At 49.3% G+C, this 13,506-nt stretch overlaps 3 non-coding genes across 3 annotated transcripts; 2 read left to right on the forward strand and 1 right to left on the reverse strand.

The window, feature by feature from the left end:
- The first annotated feature begins 721 nt into the window (after positions 1–721).
- On the forward strand, positions 722–794 carry TRNAC-ACA. Its single transcript has one exon. It is a non-coding gene; the product is annotated as a tRNA-Cys (tRNA).
- A 2,969-nt stretch (positions 795–3,763) lies between these two features.
- On the forward strand, positions 3,764–3,836 carry TRNAK-UUU. Its single transcript has one exon. It is a non-coding gene; the product is annotated as a tRNA-Lys (tRNA).
- A 3,190-nt stretch (positions 3,837–7,026) lies between these two features.
- On the reverse strand, positions 7,027–7,098 carry TRNAG-UCC. Its single transcript has one exon. It is a non-coding gene; the product is annotated as a tRNA-Gly (tRNA).
- Positions 7,099–13,506: the final 6,408 nt, after the last annotated feature.

Below are 13,506 nucleotides of genomic sequence, written 5' to 3' on the forward strand. Positions count from 1 at the left end.
GCATCTTTCTGTGAGGTCACCACCTCCACACCACCTTTGACCAATAGTCTGAGGTCCTGCAAAAGGCCTTTGTGATGTCACTGCCACACCCTCCCTTGCTGTGCTAATGTCCTGCCCCTGGCCAGGCACTTTGGAGGTTTGAGCTACTCCCTGTGGATCACCCCACTCAAGGAGCGTTCGTTCTAGGAAGCAAGCTGGCTAGACAGGAAAACATCAGACACTGTTTGGATGGACCGGGTGGGTCTCTGGGGAGGGGCAGAGGGGGGGGGAACTGAACGCAATGCCCCAGATGTGGCCTCACCAGTGCGGAATAGAGGGGAATAATCACTTCCCTTGATCTGCTTGCAATGCTCCTACTAATCCAGCCCAATATGACCAGTTACCAATATTGAATGCAGACACAGCAATATCTGATACATTGGTTCCTGTCCATTCAGGAGGTTATTTCCCACCTATTCATAAATAATGAAGATGCTCTAAGCGGAGGGAAGAGAACTGTCCCGTCCATGCAGTTAACCCATCTCCCCGAGAGGTGGTAGCTATGTCAGTGGGGGAAGCTATGTTGGTGGGTGTGCAAGCTGTGGTATCTACATGTGTATATAAAGTTTACTCAAACCCCATTTTTAAAACCCCTGTGGCCTGGGAATAGAAAAGGAACTCTCTGAGGCAGAGCCCGTCCTTCAAAATCCTTAAGATCACTGACTTGCCAGTGTAAATGTCATGGGGGTATAGCTCAGTGGTAGAGTGTTTGATTACAAATCAAGTGGTCCTTAGTTCAAATCCAAGTGTCCCAATTTCTGAAATTAAAAATAATTCTGTTTCCAGTATGCTCAGGAGCTCCACTAAATAGGGATCCCTGAAATAAATGGACATACTCAATGTTTGCCTGTGCAAATGCACAAAAACCTATCAAACAAGTCCCCAGCTGAAATCAGTTCCAATCTGCTAAGTGTGTACACTTGTTTTCATCAACTAAACAAAGGCCCATGAAGACACATTTGCAGGTCCTTAGCCTCCATGGGCTACAATGTGCAGAAGAACAAGAACCACATCCACATGGGAGGCATGGACTAGTCTGTATTACATTTGGTACGTAAGTTGCCATTGGGACTGAAAACTCTACTGGAGGTGGACAGGAGCCTGTTACAAAACTAAAATAACCAAGATTTACAAACTCCCTGTTACACATTCAATCCTCTCTTTGTGCACACGGCATCAGCTGGGGCTCTAGTAAATGGCAGCCTTCCTTTAACACAGATCATTGTTCCTTGTAACTTTCAGATATATTAAAATGGCAGCTGTTCAGAGGTCATGTGCTGCTAGTTCAGAGCAGCAGTAGAGTCTCTGTACGTTTCCCAACCGTAGAGCTGGGTGTGTCTGCATCCAAGTAACTGCAGAGTCAGTGTAGTCCCAGACAGTTAATTGCACAGTCTCCCTTTCTGGTCTCATTGATCATTTGGGTAGAAACAGCAACGGTTTGGTGGGTTTTTTTCTCCTTCGTTTTCTCCTAAGGAATGTGTGATCTTGAGCATGTTAGTTTAAGTTCCCTGTGGGTCAGGAAAATTCCATCTCCTTGAAATAGCTGGGAAGTGACCTGTTTGTATCACCTAGAATAAAGGAGCTTTTGTAAAGCAGTTTCATCTTTAAATATGCTGGGATAAAAATAGTAAATAGTAAATTCCACAGCCAGACACCAGGCCAGGATCAATGGATGGGGCCAGGATCAATTAATTACAGAAGAAACAAACTCTTGGGAAGTAGCTATAATTTGTCCCCAAACCTTTCCTTGTTCTCATATGCTATCAGGGATTCTCTTCTAGAGGGCAGAGTTAAGGTTATCTGGGCATGTACCCTCACTCTGTATTCCCTGTTTCTCCAGAGTTTGAGTTTTACTGAACTCCATGTTCTGGAAGGTAAGAGATAGTCACAGTCAAAGTTAACTCTCTGTTAACAAAGGTTTTGTTAGTGGCAAATAATGAGACTAATCCCTCATTGCGGTAATTCCACTGACTTCAATGTGCTCTTTCCCCATTTCTAGTTCCAAAAAAATAAGCAAATTAAAACAACCTTGAGAACTAAAATGCTGTGAGAAAGTGGAAATTTTAGTAGCTCAAATAATTCAGTTTCTGCTGTGTCTTGTGCATGTGTAAATGGCACAACACGTTAATTTATAAGCACATCTTTCTTAATATCTTTAAATATTCTGTAGTACATTGACTAGATCAAGTGGGTTGTTCAATGCAGTGAGGTTTTCATGCATTGCCTAATACATATTTTTCATATTATGTAAATTAACACAACTCATTGAACACAAAATTGTATATTTCATGCTGTGAACTGTGTCGGTAGCTCAAATTAATAGGTTTATTTTTTCTCTCTCTTTCTCTCTCTGTGAGGCACAATGAAATAATTTAGTGATGCTGAAAACATTCCCTTCTCCTCCAGAACTGCCTTGGAATCACCTTCCCTTTGTAGATTAATCTGCCCCTGTGTCGCTACAAGGAAAATATAGTTTCTATGAAAAAAACACAATTTTTTAATTAAAGGGACTGAAAGAGAATAGGTTACTCAGACATAGGTTAGGGGTTTGTTATAGAAGTGGGTGGGTGAGATTCTGTGGCCTGCGTTGTGCAGGAGGTCAGACTAGATGATCATAATGGTCCCTTCTGACCTTAAAGTCTCTGAGAATAGCCACATGAGGGTGACACATCAGGAATGCAAAGCAACAAATTCCTGGTTTGCACATTGATGGTGACAAGGGATTGAACTCGACTCCCCTCTTTTCACAGACAGATTTGTTTTATTCTCTGAGGTCAAACATCAGTTTAAATGTTGTACTTAGTCCTCTGCCTTGTAGCTTCAACAGCCGCAGATGAAGATGAGTTACTGCAGCCTAGACCTTGTGTCCGTGTTTAGGTGGTTTTCACCTAAACGTTCAAGCAGCTCCCAGTAATGTCCCGAGCTCCCCAAGTCCCACTGATAGTTGAGCTCTTCCTGCCCACTGAGCCCAGCCCAGACAGTGGGTGGGGGGTGAGTTTGTACCCGAATAACTGACAGAGCCAAGCAAGGAGCAAAGAAATGTTTGCTTCGGTCACTAGGTCTCTGTTTCTATTGCTCGTTTGCTCTCTCCCCTTCCCTGATAAGGAGCAACAGTAAGAGAAGAAGAGGTTAAAACATGTGCTAGGTGGTGGCTGGGTTTGGATGACAAATTTAAAACCATCTCAGCACCCTCTAGTGTGACACTGACACCATCAGATTCTCACCTTTCACTCACACTTCATTAATAACAGTTTCCCTGAACTACTTTGCTGTGATTATTTCAATGGCTCCCACAATGGAGTGCAATGTCACAGCAGGGAAAGGGTTTTACTGCAGCACCTGGGAGCAGTTGAGTTTCATGTTCAGGCTGTGGTATGAGTTCCTCCAGGTTTCTCATAAGCAGACAGGGACCTTCGCGGGTGCTCTCGATACAGGAATGGCCCCGACATGATAAAGTGATGGGAATTGCATTTCCCTTTTTTATATTTGTATTTCCAATTACATTTCTGTTTGTGATTTCGTTTTGCTTTGTATAACTGTGTTTTCTCCAGGATTTGATATTTATTAAAAAAGAAGAATACGACCTCAAGGCCCCAGATGGAGGAGCAGGTTGGGGGCTAGAACTGCTAAGAGAGTGAGAGGAGCAGGTTTTCTGTATTGTTTCCTGCCCTCATTTTCATGACTAGTATCTCTTCTGCATGAAATTTGCTTCTTAAAAATGTGGGCCTGGCTAGCTCAGTTGGCAGAGCATCAGACTTTTAATCTGAGGGTCCAGGGTTCAAGTCCCTGGTCAGGCCAAAAAAACACTTTCCCCTGTAACATACCCAAAGAGTTTTAGAAGGACTCTCCTTGACTTTCATTTTTCCTTTTCAGGACATGGCCTTTCCTAGGAAGGGCCCTTTACTGCCTGGGACTGAAGGTGCTACTGCCTCATCTGTCCACTGGCCTCACAGTCTGGAGGAAGAAAGGCCTCTGGCCTGCAGCAAAGTGCTGTGTGCTGACTTTTTCAGCAAATGCAGGGCTGGCCAGAGAGGCATGTTCCCACTGAGTCCTCCCTGCCAGAAAAAATTGTCCCCCACAGACAGGGGCGGCTCCAGGCCCCAGCACACCAAGCGCGTGCTTGGGACAGCAAGCCGCGGGGGGTGCTCTGCTGGTCGCTGCGAGGGCTGCCTTCGGCGGCGTGCATGTGAAGGGTCCGCTGGTCCTGCGACTTCAGCGGACCTCCCGCAGGCACGCCGCCGAAGGCAACCTGCCTGCTGTGCTTGGGGCGGCAAAATGCCTACAGTCGCCCCTGCCCACAGAGTCCTCCCTGCTGGAAGGCTACAGGAACCAACAGGTGCTCTGCTGGTCCCATGGTGTAAGGGCCAGCACTCAGGACTTTGAATCCTGCAATCTGAGTTGAAGTCTCAGTGGAATCTGAGAACAATTCCTGTGCCACAAACCCTGCTGGGTCTTCCAAGGCTCTGTCTTGCTTTCTCAAAGGCCATGAAAGCCACTACAAAAAGGTTTTTTTCCCTAGCTGATAATAACTCACCTTAACTGATCACTCTCATTATAGTGTGTATGGCAACAGCCAATTTTTCATGTTCTCGTGTGTGTATATATATATATATATATATATGTATATATCTATCTTCCTGCTGTATTTTCCACTGCATGCATCCAATGAAGTTGGTTTTAGCCCAGGAAAGCTTATGCTCAAATACATTTGTTAGTTTCTAAGGTGCCACAAGTACTCCTTGTTCTTTTTGCAGATAAATTAATGGAGGTTAAGTCCATGAATGGCTATTAGGCAGGATGGGTAAGGAATGGTGTCCCTAGCCTCTGTTTGTCACAGGGTGGAGATGGATGGCAGGAGAGAGATCACTTGATCATTACCTGTTAGGTTCAGTCCCTCTGGGGCACTTGGCATTGGCCGCTGTTGGCAGATAGGATGTGAGGTTGGATGGACCTTTGGTCTGACCCAATATGGCCATTCTTATAGTCTTATGAAGGGAGGGGCAGAGCCCTGTGACAGAGTTTCTGTAGTGTAGTGGTTATCATGTTTGCTTGACACGTAAAAAGTCCCTGGTTCAGAAACATGATGGCTTAATTTTCCCAGCTCCTAGTGGCCTATCCCTACTGTTGTAGGAGAAGCAGTGATTTCTATGCTCAAAAGGTCTCTTATACTTCCCCCGCTCCCACTTTTGTCTCCTCCCCCTCTCTGAATGCCTGTGAAGTGGCTTTCCCCCTCCTGCTCCCCCCTGGAATGCTCGTGGGATAAATGGGCTGGTTGAAGAGCAGAACTTCCAGGTAGACAAGGTGTCTGTGAGTCTAATTAGGCAGCGCTCACACACCCAGAGCATGGACACTGCCCAAGGTGGAGTGTGACCAACCAGATGCAGCCAAGTCATCTCTAGTCACAGGCCATGAGGTACAGGTCCTTAAAAGGGGAAGGGGCCCTGTGCTCAGGAGAGCACTCACAAGCTTGTACCTCCAGTGAATGCCCTTTGCCCGGACCGCCTGGCCAGTGGTTCTCTGCGTTGTATTTCATTGTGCCTCAAGGAGACTTACCTTCATCACACCGTCCATAGCTGCGCTGTGGGACACTTACCTTGCAGAATCCTGACATCTCCAGTGCCGTGCCTGTCCTGGGAGCATGAGTATGCGAGTGTGACACCCCCCGCCCTTCTTCTTTTGAGCTTAGCTGTCAGTATAATAAACGTGCTGCTTTCTGCCAAACTCTGGTGGGTCATTAGTCCTCCCTACGCTGACTAGCAGGCCCAATTTTGGGTAACACCTGTGATAACCCCAACCCCTGCAGGATAGAGGGTGATGAAATGAGCTGAGAAAAAGCCTTGGAGAAAGCTAGAGGATCTGGGCCAGTCACCTTTTGAAGCCTTGTGGCTTGGTCTCCTCTGCCCTTGGAGGTTGGCCTATGGCGGCCGGCTCTTCCTGCTGGCTTCCTTTGTGTGACTTGCCAAAGGAGGGAGTGAGGCAGGAAGGGGGAAAAAGAGGAAAGTTGAGCTGAGGAAGGCAGGGCAGAAGCTAAGCGCCTCAGTGCAGCTAAGTGGGGTTAGTAGAGTGTCATCATTCATTCTGCAAAGCCTGGGGAGGTGCAGTTGGCTGCTGGGAGGCAGAATCCTGTGCCTGCCTCTTGGCTTCCCAGGGATGGCTCCTTGCAGCCCAGAAGAAGGACGGTTCTGGGTGAAAGGAAGACAAGCAAAGCTCTGGGAGGAAATTTGGGTGCGGAGTGTGGGCTCTGCACTGGGGGAGGGGGTTGGGGTGCAGGAGGGGTGGCGCTTACCCCGGGCACTGCAGCTCCCAAAATGACCGGTACACACAACCCTCCGGCAGCAGCTCCTAGGTGGGCGGGGCCAGGGGGTCTCCGTGTGCCACTGCCTGCAGGCGCTGCCCCCAGAGCTCCCATTGGCTGCAGTTCCTGGCCAATGGGAGCTGCGGAGTTGGTACTTGGGGCAGGGGCAGCGCATGGAGACTCTCCCCCCACCCCAGGGGATGCTGGGACATGCCGGCCATTTCTGGGAGCGGCACGGAGGGATGGAGGCAGAGTGGGCAGGGAGCCACCTCAGTGCTGCTGGCACATCTCTGCACACCCATGGGGGAGGGGAGCAGAGGGCCCCATGTGCTGCCTGGGGTAGGGGCAGTGCACAGAGCTGCCTCCCCTCCCGGGTCTATTACAGGAGTGGGTGGGTGGGGTCTTTGGGCCTGCAAGGTGCAGCAGGTTGGACTAGATGACCACATTGGTCCCGTCTGACCATAAAGGCTCTGAGTCTAAAAGGGAGAGGGAAGTAAAGGGAAAAAAATAAAAAATAAACCAAACATTGTAATACCAGGATGACTCCACCTGCTCATTGTCTAGTCCTGCCCCTTTCTTCCTCCACTGGGTGTTTAATGACCTGCAGGACATTGATTCTCTCCTTCCATTGCTAAACTGATACAATGTGACTGAAATTAAACCAATTCCCAACAGTGAAAACATCACATCCCTGCATTGGCTGGGAATTGAACCCAGCTCAACTGCTTGGAAGGCAGCTATGCTCACCACTATACCACCAATGCATCTGGCAAAACTGCTGCTTATGCTTGCCCAATGAGGCTAGACCAGAATTGAGGCATTTTACTACCTGTTAAAATGTACTGGAGTCTCATCACTAAAAAAAACCTACCTCTATCTCCACCTGGGTTTGAACCATCAGCCTCTCAATTAGGTCACCAAAGTGGTTAATCACAGACACAGGTAACTACCCTACTTCCCAAGCTTGTCTATGAAGCACCTACAGGGGCACACCTGGCTAGTGAGGGAGGCGCACTGCTGGGGTTATGAGGTCAGGCCTCACCCAAAGCATCGGTTTTCAGTAGCCATGGAGCTCCCCCCACTCACTTTGTCTAATTCACATGGAAAGTGCCAGACGAGGGTGATGAGAGCAAATTCTAAACTCTGAAATGGGGCGGTGGCCCATAGATTGGGATAAGGGGTTTGAAGAGCAAAAGCTTTAAAGATATAAAACCAGAGTCTCCAGGGGCAGGTACAGTACAACACCTCAACAGGGAGCCATTTGGGGGAGGGGTTTCACTTCCTCTGTTCAATGTCCTGAGAGGTATTTTAAGATGAAGATAACACCATGGCTCACAGTTGACTGGCATGTCCTGGGTTAAAGAAAGGAAGGGACTTGGGTTAATAGGCGGAAGATTTGTGTTACCGTCACTGTCTGACCCCCCTTCAGTTCAGAGGTTTGTACATTGCTGTGTGGAACGCACAGACTCCTGGAGAGCAGGGGCAGCTGTTTCCATGGCAGAGAGCCTGGCCCTTAGGAGACTTTCTTGACTTGCTGTTTTGAAGCAATTCAATAAAATAACAGTGGAGCTGCAATGTCCAGTCCAAAATTTCAGCCCCCCCTCCCGGTGCAAAAATGCTATTTGAGGATCTAAACAGGAGGCTTCCGGCACTAGGACTCCTGACCAGAGAGCTCAGAGGGGGGTGTAAGAGCTGCTGACTCTGAGGGTCCTGGGCTAAATCCACTTGCAGGTGGAAGTGTTTTGATTTATTTGATGGATAATGAGCGCCAGCTACCAGGGGAGAAGCCCTGCCAACCAGCTGCCACTCCAGCTGCTGCCCCGGCGGGGGGGGGGGGGGAGCCCCAGGGGGCCTGCTGCTGCTCCGGCCACCCCAGGAGTGCTGCCGGGGGCCACCGAGCTGCGGCTGCTCCTGCTGCCCGCGGAACCACAGGAGGGAGATGATTTTTTGACAGTGACGGATGCCTCGTCCTAAAGGCCTTTGTCTGCCCCCTTCTAGTGACTGTTTGGCACAGGAATGCAGCCCTCACTCCTGGGGCTCTCCTGGGGAAATAATGTTTCTGTGCAAAACACCAAAGCTGTTGACAGAAAGGAAGAAAAGGAAATGGCCACACGATGGGACTAGGACATAAGGAATGAAACACAAGATGCTTCTCCCATGTGCATTGACTTTGAACCTTGTTGTTTGCGGTGTTGTCTCTCATGTCCTGGGACCAACATGGATACAACAAGGGGGAGGAGGTCACATAATATCTTCTAAAGGACCAAGGAAGGGAGTATTATTTACTCCTTCTCATAATACAAGAAGTAGGAGGGGTCACCACATGAAATGAATAAGCTGCAGGTTTGAAATGAACACACTTCCCTCAAGCTGCTGGCAATGCTTCTACTAACGCAGCCCAATCTGCTGTTAGCCTTCTTGGCAACAAGGGTGCTGTTGACTCATATCCAGCTTCTCATCCATTGTAATCCCCAGGTCCTTTTCTGAAGAACTGCTGCTTAGCCAGTCGGTCCCCAGGCTGTATCAGTGCATGGTATTCTTCCTTCCTAAGTGCAGGACTCTGCACTTCTCCTTGTTGAACCTCCTCAGATTTCTTTTGGCCCAATCCTCCAATTTGTCTAGGTCACTCTGGACCCAAACCCTGTCCTCCAGCGCTTGGATTCTTTACATGCTTTCACAGAGTGAAGAGCACATGTTCCATGATTTCATACGGCAGAGTTTTATGCTATAGGGAGCTTTCCCTGTGTGAATTTGACAGGTGAATCAACATAGAGACATATTGTGACCCTTCTCAGGGAGCTGAGGGCTGTGAGTTTCCTTGATGCCACCTTCCACTAGGAAGAGGGAGTTTAGCATTTGGCAGCTGGATGTTAGTGACCAAACTCACCCAGCCCATCAGGCACTCAAGGCCCCTCCTCTGAGCTACAGCAGCCACCCTAACCTCTGACTTCCTTCAATGTGTCCCCCCCCCGGGGTCCAGCCCGGATCACCAGATACTCAGAGAAATCCCAGATTCTCTCTTCCCAAAGCAATGGTATATTCCAGGTTACTAGTTTTACTGTGGACCACTGCTACTGTATCTCACACCGCACTTGAGAATAGTTATCAAACAAGCAGAAATTTATTTAACAACCGATAGAGATTTAAACAAACAAATGTGAGTGCTGGAAACCAACTGTTACCAACTAAACAAAATCAGAAAATGCAACCTACACTTTTTAATAGTTACCTTTCCTATCTAAGGCCTGGTCTACACTAAGACTTTAAATCGAATTTAGCAGCGTTAATTCAAATTAACCGCTCAACCGTCCACACTAGGAAGCCGTTTAATTCGACCTAGAGGGCTCTTTAGTTTGAATTCGGTACTCCACCCCGACGAGGGGAGTAGCGCTAAATTCGACATGGGTATCTCGAATTAGGCTAGGTGTGGATGCAAATCAAACTTACTAGCTCCGGGAGCTATCCCACACTGCACCACTCTGTTGACGCTCTGGACAGCAGTCCGAGCTTGGATGCTCTGACCAGCCACACAGGAAAAGTCCCGGGAAAATTTGAATTCCTTTTCCTGTCTGGACAGTTAGAATCTCATTTCGTGGTTGGACATCGGGGCGAGCTCAGCAGCACCGGCAGCGATGCAGAGCTCTCCAGCAGAGGAGTTCATGTAATCTCTGAATAGAAAGAGGGACCCAGCATAGACTGACCGGGAACTCTTGGATCTGATCAGTGTGTGGGGTGAGGAGTCTGTGCTTTCGGAGCTGCGCTCCAAAAAACGGAATGCAAAGACCTACGAGAAGGTCTCCAAAGCCATGAGAGACAGAGGATACAGCCGGGATGCCATGCAGCGCCACGTGAAAATCAAGGACCCCAGACAAGGCTACCAAAAAATCAAAGCGGCAAACGGACGCTACGGAGCCTGCCACCACTGCCCCACCAGCGACCATGGACTCTGACGATGGGACAGTGTCAACGGCCAGTTCCTCGGCGATGTTCGCGGACGGGGAAGATGAGGAAGGGTTTGTGGAGGACGAGGCAGGCGACACCGCTTACAACGCTGGTTTCCCCGACAGCCAGGATCTCACCGTCACAGAGATCCCCTACCAACCCTCCCCGGCCATTAACCCGGGTTCCTGAATCAGGGGAAGGAGCAGTCGGTAAGTGCTTTAACCATGTAAACTTTTATTCTTACTATAACAGGAATCTGAAGTATGTGAAAAGGAGGTCTCTCTATATATGGGGATAGAACAGAAATCCTCCTGGGAGATCTCCACGAACCTCTCCTGGAGGTAATCGAAAAGCCTCCGCAGGAGGTTCCTGGGGAGAGCTGCCTTATTGGGTGCTCCGTGGTAGCACACTTTTCCGTGCCAGGCTTTCATGAGGTACTCAGGGAGCATTGCCTCCCCGAGCACGGCTGCGTAGGGCCCTGGTTTGTGCTGGCTTTCAAGCAGCATGCGCTCTCTATCTCCTTCAGTGACCGTCCTCAGGGTGATCTCACTCGGAGACTCCTGCATGTAATTAGGGGAATTACTGTAATGTTACGCCTGGTCCAAAGTATTTTTAAAAAATCTCCGGCCAGACGGCATAGCAGAGACTCAGCACGCTGCTGCGTGACGAGCGTAATGGAAAGCCAAAGAATCAAATGGACGCTCATGGAGGGAGGGGGGACTGAGGATGCAAGGTATCCCACAGTTCCTGCAGTCTCCGAAAAGGATTTGCATTCTTGGCTGAGCTCCAAATGCTTCTAGGGTCAAAAACAGTGTCCGCGGTGGGTCAGGGCATAGCTCGGCAATTTACGCAGCCCCCCAACCACCCCCAGAAGTGAAAGGGAAAACAATCCTCTCTTGACTCTTTTACATGTCACCCTATCTTTACTGAATGCTGCAGATAGACGTGATGGTGCAGCACTCAACACCAACATCCTTGCTCCCCCCACGCTATGGATGGCTGATGGTACAAAATGACTGGTATCCGTCCTCATCATCAGCCTATTGGCACATGGGGCAGTGCAAAAGGACTGGTAACCATGCCGACTAGCATCGGTAAGGTCAATCAAGGGCACCTGGTCCTAATTTTTCGTGGTAGATGGTGCAGTATGGCTGATAACCATCGTCATCATAGCAACAGGGGGCTGAGCTTCATCAGCCCCCAAGCCTTCATGTGTAAAGAAAAGATTCAATTGCCCCTGGACTAGCAGCAGGATGCTGGGCTCCTCTTCTCCACACTCCTTAATGTCCTATCTGGACTATCATAGCAGCTGGAGGCTGCCTTCCACTCATTTCTCACTAACAAGTCACTGTGTCTTATTCCTACATTCTTTATTACTTCATCACACAAGTGGGGGGACAATGCTATGGTAGCCCAGGAAGGCTGGGGAAGAATGGAATGAACAGGTGGGGTTGTTGCAGGAGCACCCCCTGTGAATAGCATACAGCTCATAATCTATGCAGGATCTGACACAGAGCAGCTGTGCTCTCTGGTTCTCTGATACAGTGGTTCTCTAGTACACTTGCCCATATGCTAGGCAGGACTGATTCTATTTTTAGATACCAAAAAGGAGGGATTGACTCAGGGAGTCAGTCCCAATTTTGGCTTTTGCGCCCCTGGCTAAGAGCAGCCAGGGGCACTTATGACAGCAGCAAATGGTGCAATGCAAAAGGACTGCTAACCATGCCCATCTTATTACCAATTTATGGTGTGGTAGATGGTACAATATGGCTGGTAACCATCTCTGCTGTCATGCAAAAGCAAAAGCATGCTGCTGTGTAGCGCTGCTGAACCGCCTCTGTCAACGGCATCTAGTACACATACGGTGACAGGCACAAAAGGCAAAACAGGCTCCATGGTTTCCACGCTGTGGCGACTGCCAGGGCGATCCAGGGAAAACGGGCTTGAAATGATTGTCTGCTGTAGCTTTCCCGGAGGAAGGGATGACTGACGACATTTACCCAGAACCACCCGCGAAAATGGTTTTTGCCCCATCAGGCACTGGGATCTCAACCCAGAATTCACAGAGACAGATTAGACTGTGTTCATTGTTCGCAAACATTTATCTTGGCAAGGAATTCACTCCCTTTTTCCCATCACACAGCTTCGACTGTCTCCAGACCCGCCACAGCATCCCCCTCACAGAGGCTGGCAAAGATTAGGCGGCGAAATAAAAAGACACGGGACGAGATGTTCGCTGAACTTATGGGGTGCTCCCGAGACGACGCGGACCAGCAGAGCCAGTGGAGGGAGACCCTCTCTCTGTACCAGCGCTCACTCAGCGAACGGGAGGAGAGGTGGCGTGAGGAAGACAAGCAGGCGACTCAAACGCTGCTTGGACTAATGAGAGAGCAAACGGACATGCTCCGGCGCCTTGTGCATGTTCTGCAGGACCTCCGGCAGGAGGACAGAGCCCCCCTGCAGTGTATCTGCAACCGCCCTCCCCCGCCACAAAGTCCCATACCCCCCTCACCCAAAATAACCAGAAGGAGGGGCGCCAGAGGCCGTGTAAACTGTCACTGCACCCCAGCAGAGTGCTCAAGTACCCAAAAGCTCTCATACCCTAAATTTTGAAAAGTCCTTTCCTTCCCGCCTCACCCAAGCCCCCATCCCAGTTTCATCCCCTAACTGTCTAGTTGATAATAAAAAATACTTTTCTGTTAATTACTGTTTCCGTCATGTTCTTTTAGAGGAGACTGTGTTTGAAGGGGGGGAAGGGAGTTGGTAATTTGACAGGACAATCACCTTTACCAGGGTACAGACATGGGGGCAGGATCAGCAGCAGGTCACACACACACTGCAGTCAGTATGCACCCTGGTTGGTATGGGAGGTGGTTTGCAGGTTCTGTGTGGGTGGGGGGGTATGTGACTTTGTAGCGGGGGAGGGGGGTTATAGATCTCATGCAATGGTCCCTGTCCTGGACCACAGAGCCACGCAGCAGAGGAATCTGTATCCGTCCTCCCCCGCCAAAAGGCCACACAGCCCCCGCACACAGAGTCCCAAAACGGAGGGATGGCACGCTCCGTTGAAACATCCAGTCCGGCACTGCAGACCGCTCTGGGAGCAGGAGCCTGTCATTCCTTGAGTTTACAGGCGGTCTTTACATCACTGCACACCCTACCCAGCACAGTCCGTGTCCCAGTTTCAACCCTGTAACGCAAAGTCATCAATAAAGAAACCTTTGTAAAGT

Source organism: Mauremys reevesii, linkage group 12 (genome assembly GCF_016161935.1).
Source record: "Mauremys reevesii isolate NIE-2019 linkage group 12, ASM1616193v1, whole genome shotgun sequence".
In the NCBI taxonomy this organism is placed as follows: domain Eukaryota; kingdom Metazoa; phylum Chordata; order Testudines; family Geoemydidae; genus Mauremys; species Mauremys reevesii.